We start from the raw sequence: 16,288 nt of genomic DNA on the forward strand, positions 1-16,288 counted from the left end.
CCCTTGGAATCTGCTAGAGTAAATGTCGGCCTGACATACGGTTCACGTTTCTGCCATGCCTAGAGATGTCACCTGGCAGCAGCTCTTGATGGCTTCAGGGTACCAGGCTATATTCACTGCATCCTTAATGGTGCTACCTGTCTTGCAAAAATACTGCGCATTATTCTATAATCCAGAAAAGCCATTCAGAGGGATTTTACTTAATTTAACCTAAATGAGAGATACTTTGAAGAGCTGTGTAGGTTTGTCCAATCACACCTAGAAATTAACAGTTTTCATACTTCTAGCTTCTTTCTCGCAGCAAACAATCATGGGTTATCAAACCATAAATCAGCAGTTAATGGATTTTTTATCTATGTGCTTTGGCCTTCGGTATGGTTTTTAATTTTCTTTTAATTTGTATCGGTCTCATTCCTGCTTCTTCAATTGTTCCAGCATCTTCAGGTTAGAGGATGCTGCAGTGATGATGCCCTGCTCCTAGGTGATCTGCAGGAAGGAAGGATGCATGCCCATACCTTCACAATCAAACACAATTTTCCACAATGGAAGGGCACAGGCTGGGAAGAGGAAAATACAGTCATGTGCCACCAACAATATTTCAGTCAATGATAGACTGCATATAAGACAAATACTACTGTATTTTTACCGTGCATTATTTTTTTTTATCCCTTGAGATGGAGTCTTGCTCCATCACCCAGCCTGGAGTGCAGTGGTGTGATCTCGACTCACTGCAACCTCCGCCTCCTGGGTTCAAGCAATTCTCCTGCCTCAGCCTCCCGAGTAGCTGGGACTACAGGTATGCACCACCACACCTGGCTAATTTTTGTATTTTTAGTAGAGACGTTTTCACCATGTTGGCCAGGTGGTCTCAAACTCCTGACATCATGATCTGCCCACCTCGGCCTCCCAAAATGCTGGAATTACAGGTGTGAACCACCACACCCAGCCTACTGTACCTTTTCTATGTTTATGTACACTTAGATACATGGATACTTGCCATTGTGTTACAATTGCCTACAGTATCCAATAGAGTAAAATGCTGTACAGGTTTGTAGCCTCCGAGCATAGGCTATGCCACACAGCCTATGTGTGTAGTAGGCTCTACCATCTGTGTTCGTGGGCATACACTCTATTATGTTCCCATAACAATGAAATCACCTGATAATGCATTTCTCAGAATATATCCCTGTAATTAAGTGAGCAAGTACTGTATATGTGTGTTTAGAGGTAGGGTAGGAGGAGAAGGCTGAGAACAGGATGGATTCCCTCATGGTAACTATGCATGGGAAGAGTCTGTCTTGCAGTTCATATGACTTCAGCCTCCAGAGAAGAAGGCTGGGTGAGCAGTTAGAAACATAAAAATTAGAGCTGGGGAAGCCTTCTGATTAAAATGGGCAGCCAGGTGACCTGAGTGTTGCATCAACTGAAAAATTCATATCCGGTACTAGGCCTATTAAAGACCAAGGGTGGAAATTAACCTCGCTTAGCACAATGATTAAGCTGCTGTCAATAGAGCCCTTTTCCACTAGTGCTAAAAACTTACTGATTTTTCTTTTCTTTAATTGGATTAAAATGAAGACAACCCAAGACCTCAGGGGAAAGAAAGCCGAGCAGAAACAATACTCTCTAGGGGTTCCAGACTCTGCCAACTGTGTTGCTCCAGGTGTGAGAGAGCTGTGTGTGCCTTTGATGCCTGGACTGAGCAAGCCAGCCATGTGGCTTAATTATCGCAAGGCAAACTGCTAGGATAGGGTCTGCAGTGGACTTGCTTCAGATACTACAGACTTGCAGAGCCAGAAAGAGAAGTGAAGCGTGTTGTTCAGCCTACAAGTGGTTTTAATCTGTTGCTCTCTTGAGACATTAGGTGAGCACCTGCCTGTGTTTGTCTTCTGGGTGGATTCAGACCATCCAGTATACCTCTCCTGTTTCTGCAAAGATCTATAACTTGCTCTCATTAGCCTGAGATGCATGAGGATAGATAAATAATGGTGGTGATGAACACCCTGGGGTAAGGCTCCTGAAGTGGATTCCCAGGACCAATGTGAACCTGCACAGTGTCTTTGGGTGAATCAGAAAAAGGGTGCCCCTCTGGGCAGTCATAGTCACTCAACCACACTAAGTGGCCAGATAAAATATTGATGCCAAGAAAAGAGTAGCCCTTTCTGGGAAAAGAGTTGGAGGAGGGGGAATCAGACGCAGCCCTTATGGTTCACAGCTTGATAAACAGAATGTAGACTGGACTTCAGCCATCCCTCCCTGCCTCAGCAAGATGCATCAGGACAGGGCAAAAATCTGCATAAACATCAGTAGTGGCCCTGGTGACAACTTGTGAAGCAAGGAAGCAGTGAGATATTTCAAGGCACCAGGGAGGAGGAGCCCTTTACTTCTGTAGGACTTTCTTAGCAGATTCTATAGGATTTTGCTAGCTCTGGGCTCAGCTAAACAAATGTTGGTGAAATGGGAACACAGGGCTTTTGGACCAAAGCAGATCTGAAGCAGCAGGCCAGGAACCGGTGCAAAGGGAAGGAAATGATGTCTGCTTCCCAGATATATGTCCTGATCAGCACCACTCATCTTTCCCTGCGGGTTGGTGCCTCAGTCTTCCCCGCAGTCCCATTGTCGTATTTTCGGAAAGACGGCTGTAACATCCCCAACGTTCCTGCCGCAGATGGAGTCAGGACGCACTCTTGCACTTCACACACAGATAATAGTGCACACCCCAGGTGCCTCACATTCTTCCTTCCTTTGAGGTTGTGTGCTTTTTTATGTCTTGGTTCCCAGCCACAATGGACTTTAAAGGATTTGGGAGGAATACGTGGAAAGAAAAATTATTTCCACGCGAGTTGAACAATTGAGAGGAATTTCTGAACCAGACAATGATCATAGTGCAAGAAAAAAAAATCTGTTGGGGGTGATTTGAAAGTAATACTAAACCCACATAATCTACACTTAGATGGGAAGAAAAAGTGCTTTCTTTTTCCTGTGTCTCCGTTTTTCTCTCTCCCTCTCTGTCTCTCCAAATGATAATCCTATTGCCGGAATAGAAACTAATTGTTTTCTTCTTCCTAAGTATTTTTCCTTCCTGAATACTGTCTCTTCTTTAATATCCTAAAAAAAGCATTACCATGTGAATAGGTTCCAGCCAGCACAATCAGGAGCCTTTTCTGGGGTTTGCCAGATGCTTTTAACAGACACCACACTTGCAAGCATCCGTTAAACATTTAAAACTGTTTGTTCATCCTCCTCCACCCCCACCCATCTGCAGGGTTCTTTTCTTCTGCAGGAATACAAGTCTTACCCTGGGTTCCAGATTCTGGGAGTCCCCCCAAACCCTCTTCAGTGCCTTCTTGAGCTGTGCCTATTATGATATGGCCAGCAAGATAAGAATAGTTTTTTAAATGGTTGAATACAAACCAAAAGAAGAAGACACATAAAAATTATATGAAATTCAGATTTCATGGATAGAGTGGAGTAGTGGCACAGAGATGGTATGGTCAATAAAGCCCTAATTATTTGCTCTCTGGCCTTTTACAGAGAAAAGTTCCCTAACTCCTGAGCTTCTTAACTGAGCTTCCAGTCACTGAGGAAGAACTCAGCCAGAATTGTTTCCTAGGCTAGGCCCGTCCAGGGAAGGTGATATACTAGAGATAACAATTCAAAGGGAGACTCCTGTTGAGGGCTCTGGATTGAGATAAGCATAGATATTTTTGCGTGGAGATTTTGGAAGTGCAGTGTTCATATGCACATGACACTATGCAATTTTTCACCACACACAAACGCACATGCACACACACACACATATACACAAATCAGGAAGTCAGAGTCTTCTATTCATGGGCTGTAGTTGCCTCAGACCTCTCTTAGGTGAGGTTGTCAAAGGAGCCAACGGCAACATGGCTGGTCTGGATGGGGGATTCTAGGACTCTGCTCTTGATCAGTTTACTCCTGATAACTGAAATATTCAGGGGCATTGGGCTCTTATAAGTGAAACAAAATGCACGAGGAAAATAGTTTAGTCCTTCTGCAGGTATTTTGTTATCTGTCCAAATCTAACCTCTCTGCTGATTGGACACCCCAGAGGAAACTGAGCTTTTGGCAGCTGAGTGTGGGTCTATGCCTGACTCCTCAGGTTCTCAATGCAACACTTTTATCTGGGGGTGGCTTGTAAGCAATTAAAAAAATATAAATCTGATGCCTACACCTCATGATCAGGAGAATGTGATCTGTGGGCCTGGGATAGGATAGGGACTAGTCGTTTGCATTTTCAAAAGCACCCCAGGTGATCCTGATACACACCAAAGACTCAAAGCTGTCTTTCTCTTCTTCCTCACAGGTGTCATTGGCAGCATTTCCACCTCAAAAAGATTCAGAGGAAACACACCCCTGCTCCATCTTTCCTCATACCCACCTATTGTCCTTCAGTTCTGTTCGGTTGGTTCATTAACTCTGCTAGAGAGCCTGCTATGTGCCAGGCACTGCACTAGGCTGCATAAGTACCAAAGCAGGTTAGACAGGGAGGCAGGGGTAGGAGACATACATGCCGCAGGAGGTCATTCTCCCCGTGCAGGGTGACCAGTGCTCTGATGGGTTTCCCAAGGTGCTGTGACTCACAAAAAGGCATGGGCATGCTCCTCAACCTGCATTCACCTGGGCAGGTTCTCTGGACTTCTCTGTATCTGTGCCACCACCTTGCCCCTTTGCCTGGGCTGCCAGCTTCCCTGTGGCTGGGTCTGCAAGGACATCCATAATTCCAGGAAGGAGGGAAGCTTTGGAGGGAGTATTTGGCCCTTCTGTTGAACTAAGAGAGTCCTCTTTTCCTCTCTCTGCAACTCATCACAGGGGCTGGAAGGAACAATAAAGTTTGCACTCAGCTGTCGATTCAGCTGATGATGCATGAGGCTGGGAACGAGGTGCTGGGGCAGCCTTTCATGGACTGCTATATTGGCCCCATGGTGCTCAGCTTGGAGATAATAAAAACTTTGTTCTTTTCTTTACTCTTTTTGTTATCAGTAAACGAAGCAGATCCGCTGCCGGGGTGACACCGAGGGACGAGATGCACACTGACAAGGTGCCTGAATATATATTTTTCTGAACTATGATGAATTTTTTTTCAACAGAGTCAGTATTCGAACCACTGTCCCCCGTTGACACTTTTATTATCTGTAGCTCAATTTCATGGAGCAGATTTGGTTTTCTTCTCCAATCCTAAGATTCTTTTCAAAACAAATCAGCTTCACTGGTGGTGGCTTTGTTTGTCCCTTTTTTTTTTTTTCTGGGAGGACATTTTTTGAGGACTGAATACTTGTAGCTCTGTGTGGAATAAAAGCATTCATTTTCTCCAAGAAGCCCCCGTTTCCAGAGAAGTAGGGCTGGACAGTGAGAACAATAATAATAATAAAAGATAATATTTGTTGAATGCTAACTCTGTGACAGGCACCTTTCATTTGGGTCTATACCCATGATGACTCTTACTCTTCACAACCGCCCCATGAAGTAAGTGCTAATATTATTCTCATATTACAGAGAAAGAAATGCAGGCTCAAAGAGATTTTGAAAGTCACTTGCCCCACTTCACAATTTCATAAGTTGCAGAATCAGGATTTAAACTCAGGCTCAGTCTGGCTACAGAGCCTGGGTTCTTACACATCACCTAATGCTAGGTTGCTCTGGATACAATCTTGGCTCTCACATATGCATAGCATTCTTCAACTCCCTGGATACTGAAAGTGGCTAACCCGGAAGAGGAGAGAAGGGAAGCTGTTCTTCTGAGATTTTTATGTCATTGCTTTCCCCGGACTTAGTGATGTAAGTAACTGGGATTGAACATGGGGAGAAGAGCACACCACACAGTTCAAAATGAAGGTACTGATGTTCCCTTCTCAAGGAGCTGGGGTCCCTCATTTTTCCTCAGTGTGTCATAGTTGTAACCCCACTGGCTGTAGTCTATTTAGTTAAGATGGAAATGTGAGTTTAATAAACATTTCAAAGTGACTTTATTGGCTGTACATTCTTGATGATGGCTCATCAAGAGAAAGAAGATTTTATCAACATAAAGATATTCAACCTCACTGAGTCTGTGGCTATGATCAATTCACTATGAGTTTTCACCTAGAATTAAAAACTGTGAATTATCAAGGTGAGGGTGAGGATAAAGATATAGAATGGCATATCAGAGATTCCAATAAGTAGCAAAGAATATGTCATCAATTTTTCCAAGGGGATTTCTCTTTCCCTCTCTTTCCCTTCTAGCCTTTCCTCACTCCTCATTCACATCCTATCAAATTACATCCTGGAAATGGCTTGCTTGTGCCTGCTGCATGAGCTTACTAAAGGTGATGCTGAGCTGCCTGGAATCAGCTACCACATAATCTAGTGTGGAGTTTTGTTAATGTTCAGATCACAGAAGCAAGGGAAAGAAGAGGTACAAAGCTACCTATGCACCTTATGGGACTCATCTAAATGGCACTTCCTCCACCTACAGCCCCTAGCCTCATTTTTCCCTACTCATTCACTCATTCACTCACCAAATATTTACTCAGTTCAACAAATATATATTGGGTATCTAATGTAGGCCAGGCACTGTGCTAGGCCTACACAATAGGGAAGAAGTAGAATAGCCCCTGTTCTCAACATAGTTAAGTGCAGGAGGCAAACAATAAAATAAGTGCAATGATTACATGCGGCTGGGATACACAGAACTCTTTGGGAACTCCTGGTGGGAAAGTGAGTGTGTCGATATGGTAGCCCAGGTAGAAGGAACTGTCTATATAAGGCTTCCAAAGGTGCAAGAAAGCAAACATATGGCGGCAGAAACCTCCTTATTCTTTACAATTTCAAATGCTCATTTTATTCTAGTATCCAGCAGCCCAGTGCTCATGAACTCCTTCCTAGGCCCAACATGTCAATATTGATGTGTTTAAGTCAATCGTGTTAATTCCATTTCCCATTGCCAGTGATCAGCCAAGACATGGACAAGGGATGCTGTCTTGGCCAATAAAAGGGAGTCTGCTGGGGGACTCTGGGGATATTCTTTTCACTTGTAAAATTAATTGCAGCCAAACACGTGCCCTCTTTTTGCTTTTGAACTTTGTTGTATGAGGAGGATGTGATGCTTAGTTTCTAAAACTATCTTTTAAATATAAGAGGCAAGGCCAAGAACATTGCAGAGAAGCTGACACACAGCCCTGATACTATGAGGCTGCTCTATTAACCAGTTGGGTAACAACTAACTTGATATGGGATTGAATAAGTAAATACCTAATATCTTTCTTTTTTTTCGAGACGGAGTCTTGCTCTTGTCGCCTAGGCTAGAGTGCAATGGCATGATCTCAGCTCACTGCAACCTCTGCCTCCCAGGTTCAAGCAATTCTCCTGCCTCAGCCTCCTGAGTAACTGTGATTACAGACACCTGCCACCACACCTAGGTAACTTTTGTATTTTTAGTAAAGATGGGGTTTCACTATGTTGGCCAGGCTGGTCTCGAACTCCTGACCTCAGGTAATCTGCCCACCTTGGCCTCCCAAAGTGCTGGGATTACAGGTGTGAGTCACCACTCCTGGCAATACGTAAATATCTTTTAATTGGGTTTTTCTGTTACTTGCAGCCTATTGCACCCTACCTGAAGAAGCATGCTTGAGAAATCACTACATATACTCCACACTCCTACTTCACTGGCTATGTTCCTGCACATTCTGCAAGCACAGATATCTTCCTAACAGCTCTAACTATAGTCTTACACACTCTATGAGAACTACCTTAAATGTCACCTCCCTTCATCCAAACCAACATGCTTCTCCTTCCATATGACTTTATGCCCATTTTGGAAGACAATGGTCACATTTTCCCTAGTATCACAATTACTTCTGTGCTTATCTGATTCCTGCTACTGAACTGGAAGCTCTTTGACCCTAGGCACGATGTCTTATGCTTCTGTGCAAACCCTGCAGTGCTTTCACAGTGTCTGACCTCAGTAGATACTAAGTGGTGAATGGATGAATGAATGGATGCAATGGAATGGGGATCTGGGGAGAAGTGAGATGCAAACAAAAGAGAAGCTGAGATCTAGTGAAATGTGAAGTGAAACGGATATCCAGCTAGGCAGATAAAGTATATGGCCTGAGAACCACTGATGTCAGTGCATGAGGAATCGCCAAGTTGGAAAAGCCATATTGCTTGGCATCTCAGGTTAGGGTTGACAGTACCATGTTGGTTAGGAGTTGACAGCTGAGGATAAGTAACTCAGAAGCTAAAAAATAGCAAGCACAGAGATAAATTTATACATATACATTTATGGTTCATCTCAAATAATGTCTTTCTACCTTAATAATGCAGGAAAGATAGTCTGACTCTGAAGTCAGGGATGGCATGTACCTAACAGGTGAGATTGCAGCGTCATGGAATGATCACTTACTGTTAAGTTACTCTTAGCCAGGGCTTGAGAACCTATGATACCACCTTGCAACGGCTGTCTGGACCTCAGAACAGCCCCTAGTTGATGCTAAAGTGGCTTTTGAAATCCAAGAATGTGTGGGAGCTGCGAAGAAAGTGGTAAAATATGTTTGCAACTGAGCACATTTAAGAACTTGTGACATTCAAGGCTGTAGGGGAGTGGGCCAGACATGCCCCAAGGGTAGGTGTGGAAGAGGCTGCTTTTGAGATCTGGAAATGAAAAGATGAGGAAGTGAGAAGTTCAAGTTTTATTTTGGGTGAAGAAATGAAAAAGTGAAACTTCTTATTCCAGGCCTGGAAAGGCACCTTAAGAGAGGCACCAGGCATGTTAGTATTGAGAAACTAACTTTTGTTTAGTTGGCTAGACTGGATCCTTTTATTCTGTGTATACCAGAAAGTTTATTTACATTCTTCTTTACTTCTATCATTTCTCCCTTCATTTTTCCTCTTTCCTCTTCTTTGTCAAGAAATGGGGTTTCTACATCTGTGAAGCAAAGCAATGGCTTCAAATTGATAAATGTGTGGCCTTGTCAATTCATGTCCACATCCCCTTTTAAGAAAGTGAAGACTTGGCTTGTAGGTAGAAGAACCAGTGTGAACTGTGAGAGTGGGCTAGGGGGTGTCCATTTCTCAGGTGAGGACTCAAATCAAGCCTTCCGTAACACTCATAACTCCTATTCTGTTTTTGTGATACATTCAGTTATTTATGGCACATTTCTATGTCTCTGCTGGACTGACGGTCATCCAGATAGACAGACCTGATGGAAGAACACAGGAAATGCTTACTGAGAGAAATGAGTCAGTTGAAAATTAATCCCTTTGTTCTCTCTGAGAAACAACTAGAGTGGCAGCCCTGCCCATTGTCTGAAGATCACAGGACTAGAAGTTGAGAGTCAAGTTCAAGTCTAACTGTGGCCCTAACCACAGCATGCTGCTTCTCCTTTCTAGCCTTCTTTTTTTTTCCATCTGTAAAGGCAATGGATGGAATAATCCCTAAAATCCCTTCCAGACATTTCACTCTGTTTTTCTATGCTTCTTTACTGTGCATTTCTAGGCTTGTGAAGCAAGAAAGAGAACACGCAGCACTAGAACCCTCAGAGCTGGGCATGTTTCATCCAGGAAGCCTCGGTCCTGCAGATGATGCCTGGAGAGCTCACAGGCCCTGGATATTCTGGGCCACAAAGATGGGCTCAGCTGACCCTGGGCCCAGGCTGAGGTTAGGGGTAGGATGGATTTTTTATAAAGAGAGAATTTTGTTTGATAAGCATACACAAAACTCAGGGTTGCTGAGTGAAGCTGACTGTGTGCTGATTCCCTGTAGCCACATGGAAAACACCAGTCAAGTGTGAGTCATACATCAACATATTTCATGATTCTTAAGTTGCAAGGTGTTTTGTTTTATTTTCATTTTATTTTTTATTTTTATTTTTTGCCATGTTTAGAAAACTGGCCCTTTCTCCTCTAAATGCCTCTTCCAATCTACTGTCTTTGCCCATTATAACTACGTCTGGAGGATGCCTCTGGACATGCTATTGTCACTGCAATGGTCCCACCAAACTCCTTTTCCTTCCCACTCCCAGCTTACCCTGCCTCTCTTTTCCTGAAATGCTTGTCCTCCCAAGTTCTATGGAAATCAATCTTAAAGGAATGCTGCTCATTTTATTCACTCTAGTTCTCATTAGACCTGCTGTCTGATTTCATAATGTTCTGGGTTCGTGAGCCAGTGCCGTTTTATGACTGTATTTTGTTTGAGTTTTCTAGGGAGCACACACATAGACACGAACATCAAGCAATTGATATTATGCTTGTTTTAAGTACCAATGTAAAGTCACAACTAAAACCTAAACTTGCCCTTCTCCTGAACCATGCCTACTGACCCAGCTCTACGATGTGCTCTGGAAGGGGCCCTGGGACAGCCATCTCCTGTCCCTCCAATGTTCCACTGAGCCCAGAACCCACATCTAACCCCTGCCACCGTGCCGCGGGAGGGGAGAAAGCTTATCTGAACACTAAATTCATTATACTCAAAGGCAACATTTGTCCAAAAGTCAAAAAGAGCAAATGGAACAAAACAACAACTAGTGTCTGCGTATCACTGTATAATTTGCAAACCACTTTCCCACAGGCTGTCTCTTGGAGGCATTACCCCCCGCCTTTGAGAATATGTAGACTATCTCCATTGTGTGGGTGAGAAAACAGGCCACAAAAGTTTAACTTACTTTTCCAAGATTTTCTCATTATTAAATGGCAAATTCAGGCTTTAACCCCAGGTTTGCCTCCTACAGATTCCAGGGAAATTTCTTGGCACGGAAACGATGTCCACAGTAGACGAATATAGGCTGTAAGACAGACTAAGTATTTTTACCGCATTTTAAAAATGAGTTCTGCCAATTTTGTTTTATTAGTTTCAAGGTAAAACAGCAATTTTTTCAAACATTGGAAAATATGTGTTCTTTTCTATATACTTAGATAAAGGTTCAGCTGAATCACCAGATCTGACTGCTAATTTATGTGGCTATGAATTTTTTATAGACTTTTTTTTAGATCAGTTTTAGGTTCACAGAAAAATAAGCAAAAGACACAGTGATTTTCCATGTTCACCACCCCACACAAGCCTAGTCTCCTCCATTATCAACATTCCCCACCAGGGAGGTACATCCAAAAGTCCATAGTTTACATTAGAGTCCACTCTTGGTTTTACTGAATTTATTAGACTGGGTATTAGTATTCCTTAGAACTTGTTGATTCTAAGATGTATGCTATGATTGGTCACTATAGACCACAAAATACCATAAATATTCTTTCATTCATGCATTAAACAAACACTTTTGAAATCCATGTTGAGTTCAAGGTCTCGTGCTAGTTGTCATTGTACCAAAACCTGCCCTCTTGCCCCTCAACACACACCGCAATCAAACATGTACCACTCCATCCCCAATCTGCCTGTGTCATGACCGAAGCCTGAGCACTGGTCGTCATAAGCTCTCTCCAAGTCACTGCCAAAGAGCTCTCTGTCAAAGGCTACCATGAAATAGCTTAAAGGGCTTTCAGGACTCCTGAATAAAGCCAATTCAAAAGAGACTCTGGCAGTAGGTGGTACCAACACCTTCCTAAGGACCCCTGGCACCCCACCTCGCTCCCTTGAAGCTCCACTCTTAGCTTTTATTATCTACAAACAAGGGTGCTTTATTTCTCCTCAGCCTGTTTCATAAATCCAAAGCAGTTCTATGAGCTGCAATACTAGTTGGTGGATTAAAACTACAATCTGGACTGGCAAGCTGCTAGTCAGTAACGTGCCTTGGGAGCAGGAAGGCTGGTAGAGGGGGGTGGGAGTGGAGGGAGGGAGGGAGGGTGGTGGGGGCGGGGAGGACAGCGCTGTCCGGTCCTGCATTGTGCCACAAGAAAGGTAGAAGACAAGGCCATTGTGTTTGCTCAATGGCTTTTCTTTGGTTTTGTTCTTTTCTCCTATGTCTGACAGCACGTGGGCAGGGGGCTTGTTTCATTGTTTAGGTTCTCTCTTCTCTCTGTGTTGTCAACGGCGCCCATCTACAAAGAGACAGCCAAGGAATAGTTTGTTTGTTAAGAAAATAAAAAGGAAAATTCTTTTGTTTCCAGTTTCTGTGCAGCTTGGAAACAGCCCTCACAAAGCAGGATTTTCAAAGAAATGCTTCATAATTCAGAGACATGTCAGTCCATTTATTTCTGACCCCATCAATGTCCTAGACCCCTGATCTAGGTTTCTTCCCACTGCTTCTTGCCCACCACCAAGGAGAGCCACCTAAAACCTGGGCTCTAAAATAAAAAAAAAAAAAGCTGTAGGCAGACCTCCTAACAAGATGCCTGGCACCACCATAATTTATTTATTGAGTATAATGGCTAGGAACTTGGCTTATTTATGGCAGACTTTTCTGAGTGTTTATTGATACTGCTAATTCTTGGCAACCAGAAGGGAGAGTTGGCAGGTTCAGTAATCCAAAGAGTGGCGCTATGAAGTTCCATCCTCAGAATAACACCAAGGAAGCAAATGATTTGTGATGCTCAGAAGCGATTGTGAATATTCAACTAGAGTTTAAGCTGAGGTGATTTCCCAAACAAATCATTACAGAGGAAATGTTTAAAGAGAGAAAACGTAAGGAAATAAGGAAAGGTGTTGCTAGACAATATTTACCCCAGCCCTGAGGCCAGACTGAGTTCATGCAACCCTAAAAATAAAGCAGTTCAGATGGTGAGTTTGGGCCTACTGAATCAGAGGGAATTCTGTGATTTGGATGTCACATCATATTTACAAGGCTTGTCCCTGTGGTGCCATTCACTATATGGAATTTTACATTAAAAAAATTAAGAAATAAATTATTAACATAGAATCTGACACATGGGTGGTAGCAACCATCCAAGTTGGCATATTAATGTCTGCAACAGTTGGATGCTGGACTATAACACCTACTGGCAAAGTTTGGGATTACATCTCATCACAGACCACTTATTATTCATGCAGTCAGTATAGTCCCTCAATAGTTATCAAGTACTTATTGTGTGCCCAGCATTCTTCTAAGCTCTGGGGTTACAATGGTAAAGAAAGACTGACACATTTTTGTCCTATGAACAGAAAACATATTGAGGTGAGACAGACAGATATAATCAAATTAATATATAAGACTATTTCAGATAGTAGTAAGTGCTATGAAAATTAACAAAATTTAGCAATGTAATAGAAAACAGAGCTAGAGGGCCAATGGTGGGACTGCTTTACTTGGGGTAGTTATGTAAGATCTGACATTGGGATGAACCCAGAATGAGAAAGAGTGAACCATACAGAAACCAACATTTCAGGAAGAGAAGACGTCAGGTACAAGGGGCCTGAGATGGGAACCTGTCTTAGTCCATTATGTGATGCTGTAACAGAATACTACAGACTGGTTAATATATAATGAGTAGAAATTTGTTTCTCCCAGTTCTGGAGGCTGGGAAGCCTAAGGTCAGACAGCAGCAGGTTTGTTGGTGAGGATCTGGCCTCTGTTTCCAAGATGGCACCTTGAATGTTGCAGTCTCTGTGTTGGGGGGCGGGGGAGGAATGCTGTGTCCTTACATGGCTGAAGGAAGAAAGGAAAAGGGTACAAACTGCACTCCCTCTTTCAAGCCTTTTTATAAGAGCACCTAATCCCATTCCTGAGGAAGGAGCCCTTATTGCCTAATCACTTCTTCAAGGTTACATTTCTTAATACTATTACATTGACAACACCAGATTTTGGAGAGGACACATTCAAACCACAGCAGAACTCATTTTATGTGTTTGGGAAACAGAAAGAAGGTTAGTAAGACTAAGAGTAGAGAGTCTGGGAGAGCATCGCAGAAGACAAGATCAGAGAAGTATGTAGGAAACCCACCATGGTATTGTGTGCCAGTACATGGGAGGCTGAGGTGGGAGGATCCCTTGAGGCCAGGAGTTCAAGGTTGCAGTGCACTCTAACTGCACCTGTGAATAGTCACTGCACTCCAACCTGAGCAATATAGCAAGACTCTGTCATTTGGGGTTTTTAAAAGATGTACATAGGGGCAAAATTAGGATTAGAAGTTTGGATTTTATTTTAAATGTCCTAAAAACAACATTAGATGGCTTTCAGAAGGAAAGTGACAGATATTATTTCAGGTTTCAGATGATCATCCTGGCTGCTATGTGGAACATATAAGCAAGGAAGCTTAGCCAGAGGCTGAGCAATTGTCCAGGCGAGAAGTTATGGTGGCACTGGTTATGGTGGCATTTATTTTTTTATAGAGGTAGAGATGGAAGAAAGAGGTCAAATTTGAAAGAGATAAGAGGACGGTTTTAAGGATTTCTAAGTATAGGATCACAACACATTGCTTTATGCTTTAGATTTGCAAAATTAATATTTGAACTAAGTATTTTACTAATACTTAGTAAATACTTAGCACTAGACTCAACTGTCTCCTTCCAACACCGCTCCAACCCATTCTAAATTTCTCTAAAATCTAAGTACCTATTGCCAATAGAATACAAATTAAGAGGCTCAATTCAACTATCGAATGAGCCTGTTTTCAAATTTTTATTATACCAATTAGCAGTCCTGAGGTCTTTGGCAAAGTATTAAATTTCCTGAGTCTCAATTTTATTAACTGAAAATGGAGATAATAATAGGAGCCACCTCACAATTGTTGTGGGGCCTAACTCATATGGTGTATGTACATAGCCCACTTGTAGACACGTAACAAATACTCAATACACATTAACTAGTAATCTTCTTAAAACTTCTTCTAAGTGGAAGTAGATGCCTTATCATTATAGTCTAATCTATAAGACATGTAAATGTCTGGTCAGACTTGCATATTCATAGAGCAACCTTGAAATTTTCAAATTGCCAGAAGTGTAGCTTTTATTTTTTTCATTTTTAATTGATGTACAAATAACACATATAAACTGCATATATTCAAAATTCGCAATTCAATTTTTTTTGTATAAGTATATAACTGTGAAACCATCACCATGATTGAGATGATGAACACGTTCACTGTCTCCAAAAGTTTCCTCATGTTCTTTTGTGGCACCTCTTTGTCCCTCTCTGCAGCCCCCGCACTAGCCCCTAGGCAACCAATGATCTCTTTCTGTCACTCTAGATTGGTTTCCATGTCCTAGAATTTTATGTAAATGAAATCATACAGTTTGCAGTTTTTGTTGTTGTTCTGGCTTCATTCACACAGTCGTGCATTCCTTTTAATTGCTGAGCAGTGTTCTGTTGCATAGATGCACTACAGTTTGTTTATAACTGCTGATGGACATTTGGATTGTTTCTAGATTTTTCTTATTACAAACAAAGCTGCTATTAACATCCATGTATAAATCTGAATGTCATGTCTTATTCTATGCTGCTGTAACAGAACACCTGAGAATGGGTAATTTATAAACAACAGAAATTTGTTTCTCACAGTTCTGGAGGCTGAGAAGTCCAAGATAAAGACACCAGCATCTGGTGAAGGCTGCTCTCTGTTTCCAAGATGGAACCTTGAATGCTGTGTCTTCAGGAAGGGAGGAACGCTGCATCCTCATGTGGAAGAAGGAGGAAGAGTAAAAAGGGCTAACCTCTGTCTGTCAAGTCCTTTCGTAAGGGCATTAATCTATTCATGAGGCAGAGCAGTCATGAGCTAAACTCCCAAAAGACTCCACCTCCCAACGCTGTTCCATTGTAAATTAAGTTTCTGTGTTTCTTCTTTTTAGAGAGAATGTCTCATTCTGTCACCCAGGCTTAGGGGCAGCGGCACATTCATAGCTCACTGCAGCCTCCAACTCTGGTGCTCAAGTCATCTTTACACCTTAACCTCCTGAGTAGCTGGGACCACAAGCATGTGTCATCATGCCCAGCTACTTTTAATTTTTTTTTTTTTTTTTTTGGTGGAAATAATGTCCTGCCATGCTGCCCAGGCTGGTCTTGAACTCCTGGCCTCAAGTGATCCTCCCACCTCCATCTCTAACACGTGAATTTAGGGGAATACATTTAGACCATAGCATGTGGATATATGCTTTCATTTCTCTTGGGTAAATACCTAGAAGTTAAATGGCTGGATCTTATGGTAAGTATATGATTAACTTTTTAAGTAACTACCAAAATGATACAACTACATTTTCCAAAGTGGTTTTGTCATTAAAGTGGTTTTATCATTTTACACTTCCACTAGCAATGTTTGAGAGTTCCACTTGTTCCAGTATTTTGTATGGCCAGTCTTTTTAATTTTAGCCATTCTGATAGGTGTATAGTGATTTCTCATTGTGCTTTTAATTTGCAGTTTTGTAATGACTAATGATGTTAATGAAGCATCTTTTCATATGCTT

The sequence above is a fragment of the Macaca fascicularis genome, chromosome 1 (genome assembly GCF_037993035.2).
Source record: "Macaca fascicularis isolate 582-1 chromosome 1, T2T-MFA8v1.1".
Lineage (NCBI taxonomy): Eukaryota > Metazoa > Chordata > Mammalia > Primates > Cercopithecidae > Macaca > Macaca fascicularis.